This window comes from Papaver somniferum, unplaced genomic scaffold (assembly GCF_003573695.1).
Source record: "Papaver somniferum cultivar HN1 unplaced genomic scaffold, ASM357369v1 unplaced-scaffold_132, whole genome shotgun sequence".
In the NCBI taxonomy this organism is placed as follows: domain Eukaryota; kingdom Viridiplantae; phylum Streptophyta; class Magnoliopsida; order Ranunculales; family Papaveraceae; genus Papaver; species Papaver somniferum.
Window position 1 is genome coordinate 734,821 of NW_020622381.1, and position 8,968 is coordinate 743,788.

Here is an 8,968-nt window from a genome sequence, read left to right on the forward strand (position 1 = left end):
TTTTACTTACTATGCATCGTTTTTTCTGTTATATATTATGAATTCATCATAATCAGACTTGCATGGCTAGACAAGGACGAGCCCAAAGGCTCTGAGTCCATCAAGCTTCGGCCTTATGTTGCTTTATATGTTTCTTATCTATCTTGTCGATTTAATCAGTCATGCGAATATTGTTTGTGGACACGAAGATACCTTCGTTATTTCTGTGTTCACAATCTGGCGCTAGAAACAAGGACCTTGTCCCGGTAAAAGATTTATCTTACCCTGTGATTTTGCATATTTTTTGGCTCCCAACACTATTCCCTAAATAATAGTGTTCTGAGCGACTTGTCACTTTTTCTTCTTTTCGAAAACACCTTTATGTCCTTGGCTTCCATCTCAAATTTTCTTTGGATTTACGAGCGCTTTTGAAATCATTTTCGGGATCCAAAACCCTTTTATATTGCGGATTTGGGATAACATATGTTTGAAATCAATTTTTGAATATTTACATCGTGTGCTTACTGATGAACGAGCACCAGATCTACGTTTTCAGGTTTTCGTATTTCAAACCCACGGATCTGTGCATTTTCGAGAAGATCTTTGTTTTAGATCCATGAGCAGATCTATGTTCATGATTATTGGATTTGTCTCTCCAAGCTTTTCTTTCTTTCGAATGATCCCTCAACAATTTTTAGACGAGTATTGTGCTTTATGGATTTTCTTTCGGATTAACCTTACTAACCAAGCCCATGCGGATGTTGTTTCTTCGATAATGTTTTGTTTATGCAGAAAAAATCGAAGATGGAGAAAACAAAGGATGTGGGAAAAGCCAAGGCATCGTCAAAAGAAACGCCAAGGACAACTCCCGTCATGACACGTAGTAAGCAGAAGGGTGAAAAGCTTAAAGCAGCGAACAAGAAACAAGATGGAGCAGAAAGGACGATGCCTATGGATGCCAGCACAATATCAGCAGCAGCATTGAAAACGACATCAACCAAAGCAGGTGCCTCCAAAGTGGCAATGACAACCCGAGCAAACGAACAACGTGAAGGAATGGCAGAATCAGTAATACAACAATCCCTCTACGGGATGCCACTCACCAACGAGCTGAATCAACCGTTGCCAGCCAACCAACCTCTTCTGATAGCAGGCCAGCCATCACAACAGCCGATAGAACTCCCGGCTCCGCCTGCTGATCCACCGGTTCCCCGAATACAGATTGTTGATGAAGATCACAATGTAGCCGCCGGTGGACAAATGCAAGTGGGAACCCCGAACCAGGGATCGAACCATTCAATCCAGATGATGGAAGAACTCGAAGAGTTTAAGAAAAACCAGAAGGTGTACGTTGATGTTGTGGCCCTACTAGCACAAGAGAACCAACAACTCAAGGATAGGATCACTCAAAGCGCTGAACTAAGGGACTTGCACGACGAAGCTAATTCCAAAACACCGCCGCCTAACCAGGACCGAATAATTGTAATGGCCAATGTCGATAATCCTGAACCATTAAATCGAAGGTCTGCCAGAGGAAACCGATTATCCGACCCAGACTACATCCCCGATGACTCAGATTATTTCGATAGTGAGGACCGAAGATCAGGACGATCCACAGTTAGAGAAGACCACCAGCTGGAAATGGAGAATCTTCGTGCTGAAATGATGGCTGAGATTAAGGAACTTAAATCCCGACAAGGAGGAGTAAGACTAGAGGAAATGATGAGAGAAGCCAATACCACAACTTTGACTCCGCACTTAGCCAGAGCACTCATTCCTCAAAAGTGTCCCTTCCCAACGTTCAAGTGTTACGATGGATCTAGCGACCCCGAGGCCCATCTTCGGTATTACAATCGTATTTTAGCCAGATGGGATCAAGATGACGCCGTTCTCTGCAGGTACTTCCCTTCGAGTTTGAAAGGATCGGCCCTATCTTGTTTCGATAACCTACCTCCAAATTCTATCGACTCCTACATCTAGCTCACTGAGAAGTTCTTGAGAACCTACATGTACAACAAGGTTGTCAATGCAGGAATGGACAAGATCTTCTCATTAGCGGTCGCATACAAGGAAACTATAAGGGAATATACCGATATGTGGCACAAGATTTTTCAAGCAATAGGAAATGTGGATCCAGTAGTCAGTATCAATTGCTACAAATAGGGGCTGGATAGGATGATCCCGCTGTTTGTTGAGATTCATGGGAGTGTACCCACCACCGAAGGTGACCTTCGAGTAATCATCGAAAAGCACGCCAGATTGGAAGAGACACAGCGGGAAAATCCAAGGGCCCAAACACAAATATCTCATCGGACCAACTCAGTGGATCAAACCAGCGGATCCAAGAGAGGTAACTCAGTTGAACGTCCCGAAGAAGATAGGATGGGACGAAGAGATGATAGACGGCAAGATGATCGTAAATTCGAAGATCGGGTATATACGAAGCTGAACACCAACTACACTCGCATCCTAAGGGAGATTAAGGATCGTGAAAAACTAGAATGGCCTTGGTCCAAAGGAAAGCATCCCCCAAGGCCCGAGAAGTCAAGGGATTACTGTGAATACCACTGCTCCAACGGCCATCAGACCGAAAAATGCAAGAACCTCAAGATAATGATCTAGAAGCTGATCAATGCTTGCGACCTTAAACAGTACATATAGAAGGAGGAAACCGATGATAGGACTAAACGAAGCAAGCAAGTCCGACTACCTGAAGGCAATCGAACACTCAATGCTATCTCATGTTCCGAACCTAATGACCCTTCGTTAACATCCCAGATAGGGAAGAGATTAAGAAAGCAGTTCGAGGATTACTGCGAGCTGTATAAAATTGATGGAGTCGAAGTTGATGAGCATGAACAATGGATGAACGCACCATTAACTTTCGAAGCTGAGGATATCGAGGAAGATATGGAGGACCACAATGATCCTTTAGTTCTTACGTTACCAGTTGCAGGATGCAACATCAAGAAGGTTCTAATTGACGGAGGGAGCTCAGTCAACGTCTTATTTTATGATACGTTCAAACGAATGGAACTGAACGATGATAAACTGATGTCTTCCTACTATACCATCTACGGATTCAACGACGCACCAACGAAGCCCATAGGAGACATCGTGTTGGAAGTTATGGTAGTCCCAATGAAAGTCGATACCCGATTCGGCATGGTAGATTCTCATTCTCCCTACAACGCCATCATTGGCCGACGATGGGTGCACAAGCTCAAAGGGGTGGCATCGACATATCACCAGTACCTTAGATTCCCAACACCCGAAGGGGTAATGGAAATTAAGGGAGATCACCACCCGCGAGTGCCAGGCCATACAGAACCAACTCAACAATGAGCAAGATGAACAACGGAAGTCCCGGAGGAGCAGAAACAAAGCAGCCGCTAGGGACAAGGCGATCGACCAGTACCTTGAGGAAACCTCAGGCAAAAGTTTAACGAAGGGTAGCAGCGTCCTAACTACCGAAGCAGGCACCTCAATGGCTAAGGGGGCTGAAGAGCCTACCAAATAGAAATTAAAGAACGTTCCTATCTTAGGAGAACCGAAACCCACATTCACGTCGGTCGAACCTTCCAAAGAGATAAACATAGGAACTGAAGAGAACCCTAAGATGATCAAGATAGGAACCCTGATGGATAAGGAACGAGAAGAGGCTCTAATCAAGCTGCTTAAGGATTATGCGGACATCTTTGCATGGAAACTGAGTGACATGCCCTGGATCGATCCAAAGATCATACAATATGAACTTCGGATAAAGCCAGGCACGAACCCCTTCAGACAGAAGCTACGCAAGATAGCACCGGAATACCACCAAGCGGTCGAGAAGGAGCTAACCATATTGATGGAGGCAGGGTTCATAAAGGAAGCCAGGTACCCTACCTGGATCTCGAACATGGTCATTGTGCCAAAAAAGAACGGAGGGGTGAGAATATGCATCGACTTCACCAATCTCAACAAAGCCTGCCCGAAGGATAGCTACCCGCTCCCTAGCATCGATCAACTGGTAGAAGCAGTAGAAGGTCACGATGAATTATCTTTCATGGATGGATATTCAGGCTACAATCAAATAGCTCTGGCAGAAGAAGATCAGCAGCACACGACATTCTTTACTCCTCACGGACTTTACTGTTAAACCCGCATGTCGTTCGGACTAAGGAATGCAGGGGAAACATACCAGAGGATGGTCGATGCGATCTTCAAACCATGGATCGGGAAAACTTCAGAAGTCTATGTTGATGATATGCTCGGAAAAAGTAAGCTGCGCAAAGATCACCATCAAGATCTGAGAAACATTTTCGATGCCATAAGGAAATACAACATGAAAATGAATCCAGAAAAATGTACATTCGGCGTCACATCAGGAAAATTCCTCGGATAACTAGTAATGAAGAGGGGCATCGAAGTCGATCCTGCTAAAACCCAAGCCATTATAGAAATGTCGTCCCCAAAGAACTTGAAAGAAGTTCAAAAGCTTAACGGATGCCTGGAGGCACTTGGGAGATTCATCGCCAGATCGTCGGACAAGTGCAAGTACTTATTCAACATCCTCAAGAAGGGGAGTAAGTTTGCATGGACCGCTGAATGCGAAGAAGCCTTCCAGAAGATTAAAGAATACCTGGCCACGATCCCGATCCTCCAAAAGTCCGATCCCGATGAGGTGTTGGCTCTATACATAGCAGCGACCGAAGATGCGATCAGCGCAGTCCTGGTCAAAACCAATACGAAAGTTGAGCAACCAATCTACTACGTCAGCAAGACTCTCAACCCGGCAGAAAGAAACTACACGAAGATTGAGAAACTCATACTAGCATTAGTATGGGCAACCCAAAATCTGAGAACTTATTTCTTAACTCATTATGTTCGGGTCCCATGTAAAGCACCGTTGGAAGCTGTTCTCAAAAGCGCATGGAAGGTAGGAAGGATAGCAAAATGGAACACTCATCTTGATCAATTCAATATTATCCCCGAGATCCAAACTGCCCAAAAGTCACAAGTTTTGGCAGATTTCTTGGCGGACCTACCTTTGGATAACGATGAAGAGGTGAAGGATATACTACAAGCAGAAGAGGACGGAAAAGATCCAGTTGATGTACTCGAACCCTCAAGCCAAAGAAGATGGGAAGTCTTCATGGATGGATCAAGGAATAGAGAAGGTGCAGGTATTGGCATCGTGATCACTACCCTAACCGGAGATAGGATCGTACACGCGTTAAGATTAGAATTTAAGGGGCATACAAACAACATCGTGGAGTACGAAGCCGTGGTACATGCCCTTCGTTTAGTAATAGAAATTAGAATAACCGATGTACGCCTAACAAGCGATTCACAACTCGTCATTCGGCAAATCGAATTGGAATATAATGTTTATGACGAGACCCTCTCAGCATATATGGCGCTGGTCCAAACCTTAGCATCCCAAGTACCCAACATCAAGTTCCGACATCTATGCAGAAAAGATCTCAGGCATGCTGATGCCTTAGCATACATATCGTCCATGTTAAACGATGAAAGCGTCAAGGCCATCAAGATAACAAGAGTGTATGAGCCATCGGTCATTCCACAACAAGCCTTCGCTACAAATCTTGAAGATGATGTAGAGGAAAACATTGCTGACGATGATGTGGGGGAATACATCGCCGATGACTTCGCCGAAGATGATATCTTATCAAGAGCAAACGAGGACGAAGACTTCAAAAAAGAAGAAGACTGGAGAACCGAGGTTCACCTGTTCCTTGAAGAAGGAACGCTGCCTACAGACCTGAAGCAAGCTCGACAGATACAATCAAAGACAGGACGATACGACCTTCGAGACGAAGTTCTCTACAAGAAATCTTTCCCCGGCCCTCTATTGCGCTGTTTATTGATGTAGTATTAATTTTGCGGTAAATAAGAATTCGTTTCTCGGACTTGTAAAGATTTAAAAATAAAAATATATACACAATATTTGTCACGGGATCAAGAGACACTAGGACACAGGATTCCACCATTAATCATTCACACAATTCATATATTTATTCGAAACAATTATAGCTCAAATCATAAGGACTCTCATTCTTGCCAAGGTAGATTTTTAGAATATTTATTGTATATCACTAGCATTACGCATCAAAAGCACTACGACCAAGCATACATCATCATACGATATCACAACCAATTAAGAAAAATCATAAATCGATTAATAAAAAGTGCAAGTAGTCAAAAAAAGAATTAATATAATTATCATATGCGTAAAGAACGGATTCCTCCATCATCCCAGTGTTGGGGTTTAGCTAATCATAATAATCATGTTCTCAAAATATATATTTAATGCTCAAAGTATGATTAAAAGAGTCAAAAGTTATAAAACAGTGGTTCTGAGACTCACAAAACACGTCCAGAAAGAAACGATACCAGAAAACTGCAGCTAAACTGCGACACTTCTCCACTGCTGCTGGAACTGTTGAAGAACGACGGTCTTTGGCCGTCCGTTCTTCGTGTTCTTGAGCTCCTCCTTCTTCTTCAGCAGCAGCAGGTGAACAATCCTGCAAGTCCCGATTTCTCGCTCCTCTCGGCTCTGACTCGACCCCAAACTCTTGATACCCATTCTCTGTGATACCAGAAATCTATTTATACTCCTCAGCCTCATTTAATCACGCCATAACTCAAGATAATTCTCTCTTTACTCGGCTTAAAGAGAAAATATTTTTTGGATATTTTATTCCTTTAATTAGCTCTCCACGCGCTGAAATGATGTATAAACACTCCAAACATGATGTTACACGCTGTAGAATTGATTCAACACTCTCCAAATACATGAGTACACGTCTAAATTTGATGTGATCGTGTGATATTCATTTCTTGAACGTGCTTCCTGATTTCTTGATTGCGATGATTCCAGCCAATTATGATCGATCTTAACACCCAAAATGTCTTCCTCTATCCATATCACAAATACTCATTGAACATCAGAGGTTTAATCGAACTCTAACCCCTCTAAAAATCGATCGACCCAACTGCCAGTGAGAAGAAATATTTTCCCGCCTTTTTCCAAAATTTGAATTATGAGAAGAAAAGTGTCCTCCCCTAATCCTGTACGGGTGTCCCTTTAGCAATTGAGGTGGAAATAATAATTTTGGGTGGAAATAGTAATTTTTCTGGGTTCTTCCAGGACATTTCTGGGATGTTTCCGGTGCACTTCTGGGGTACTTCCGGTGCGCTATCAACGGATCTCCAAACGCCGCATTTTAAACCAATTTCGCCTCAAAATATTATTTTTCCAAAAACACCTATAAATAAATAAAACACCATAATAAGTATAAAAATGGGCACTAACAGTATATACAAATGAGATATATTAGACACATAAATGCGTCTATCATTTATCCAGAGAGGAGGGTCACCGTATCCTGAAGTTCATCCACTACGGGGATGTAGGAAACCACGGCGGGATGAGATCACTGGCTGACAAAGCTAAGATGCAAGGGTATTACTGGCCACAAATAATACAAGACGCAACCAGGATGTTTAGAAGATGCGAAGAATGTCAGGGTTTTGCTAAGAGAATCCATGCCCCAACAACAAAGCTAAATTCAGTAGACAGCCCTTGGCCATTTGCAAAGTGGGGAGTAGATATCGTCGGATCCCTGATCGAAGGGTCAGGAAAAAGACGATTCTTGATTGTAGCCACGGATTACTTTAGCAAGTGGGTGGAAGACAAAGCTCTAGCCAGGATCAGAGACGTGGACGTATTCACATTCATTTTTTAGAACATCATTTGCAGGTTCGACATTCCCGCAGAAATTGTCTCCGATAATGGTAAGCAGCTGCAAGGAAAGAATATAGACATGCTCTTCGATACCTTCAAGATCAGGAAGAACAAATCAACTCCCATCTACCCCAAAAGTAACGGCCAAGCCGAAGCAACAAATAAGACTCTTGCCCTTATTCTCAAGAAATCATTGGATGAACACAAGGGACGATGGTGCGAACAGTTACACAACGTGCTATGGGCGTATCGAACAACACGAATGTCCGCTACTGGTGAATCACCGTTCCTCCTCACCTATGGAGCCGAAGCAGTTATTCCGACAGAGATCATCATGCCAACCACAAAGACCGAAGCATGGGAGAAGAACCTCAACGGCGGACATGATGCTGGAAAGGCTCGATGATCTAGAAGAAAGGAGGGAGACAGCGCTACAAATGATGGAAAACTATCAACAAATATTAGAAAGAGAGTACAATAAAAAAGTTAAGCTTAGAAATTTTGTAGAAGGACAGTATGTGCTAAGAACAATACCCCAATACCAACGAGAGAAAAAATGGGGGAAATTAACACCAACATGGGGAGGACCATTTGTAATACATGACATTGCGGGGAATAGATCATACTATCTGCGTAACATCAAAGGAGGAGTCCTCAGGCACCCCTGGAATGCGAAATACCTCAAGCCATATTATCCTTGAAGCAATGCAGTTCTGCACCTGCATGAAGAGTACCATAAGAAGAAGAAGATGGCACAACCGCTTAACATGTTTCTATCTCTGGTCTAGGAGTAGCAGACCTCGTCGTATCAATCAAACACATCTTTGACAAGAACTCTATTGGGGAAAGTAATTACATACAATCTCTCAGGACTCCCCTATCAGCGTCTATAAGTGTGGGACCATGGGGAAGGATTCCAATAAAAAGAGATACCCAACCAATTAATAAAGCAGCGGTTCAGCGGAATGGATGCATGTAAATATTTCAATAACACATCACATATTCGGGAACGCTGTACCAACCCCTAACGTCCAGTAATCCTCTGGCCCAGGGTTAGCCGACGAGGTGACATGTCCAAATTCAATAAAAAAAGGTACCTCCCTTCGTTATTGCTATCAAACACTTTTCATTAATTTACTTACTCATTTCTCAATGTTTAGATTTGTTCATTATCTAAAAAGTTATATGAACTAACAATGCAGACAAATCAGAATTGTACATACCAAAAACAAACAA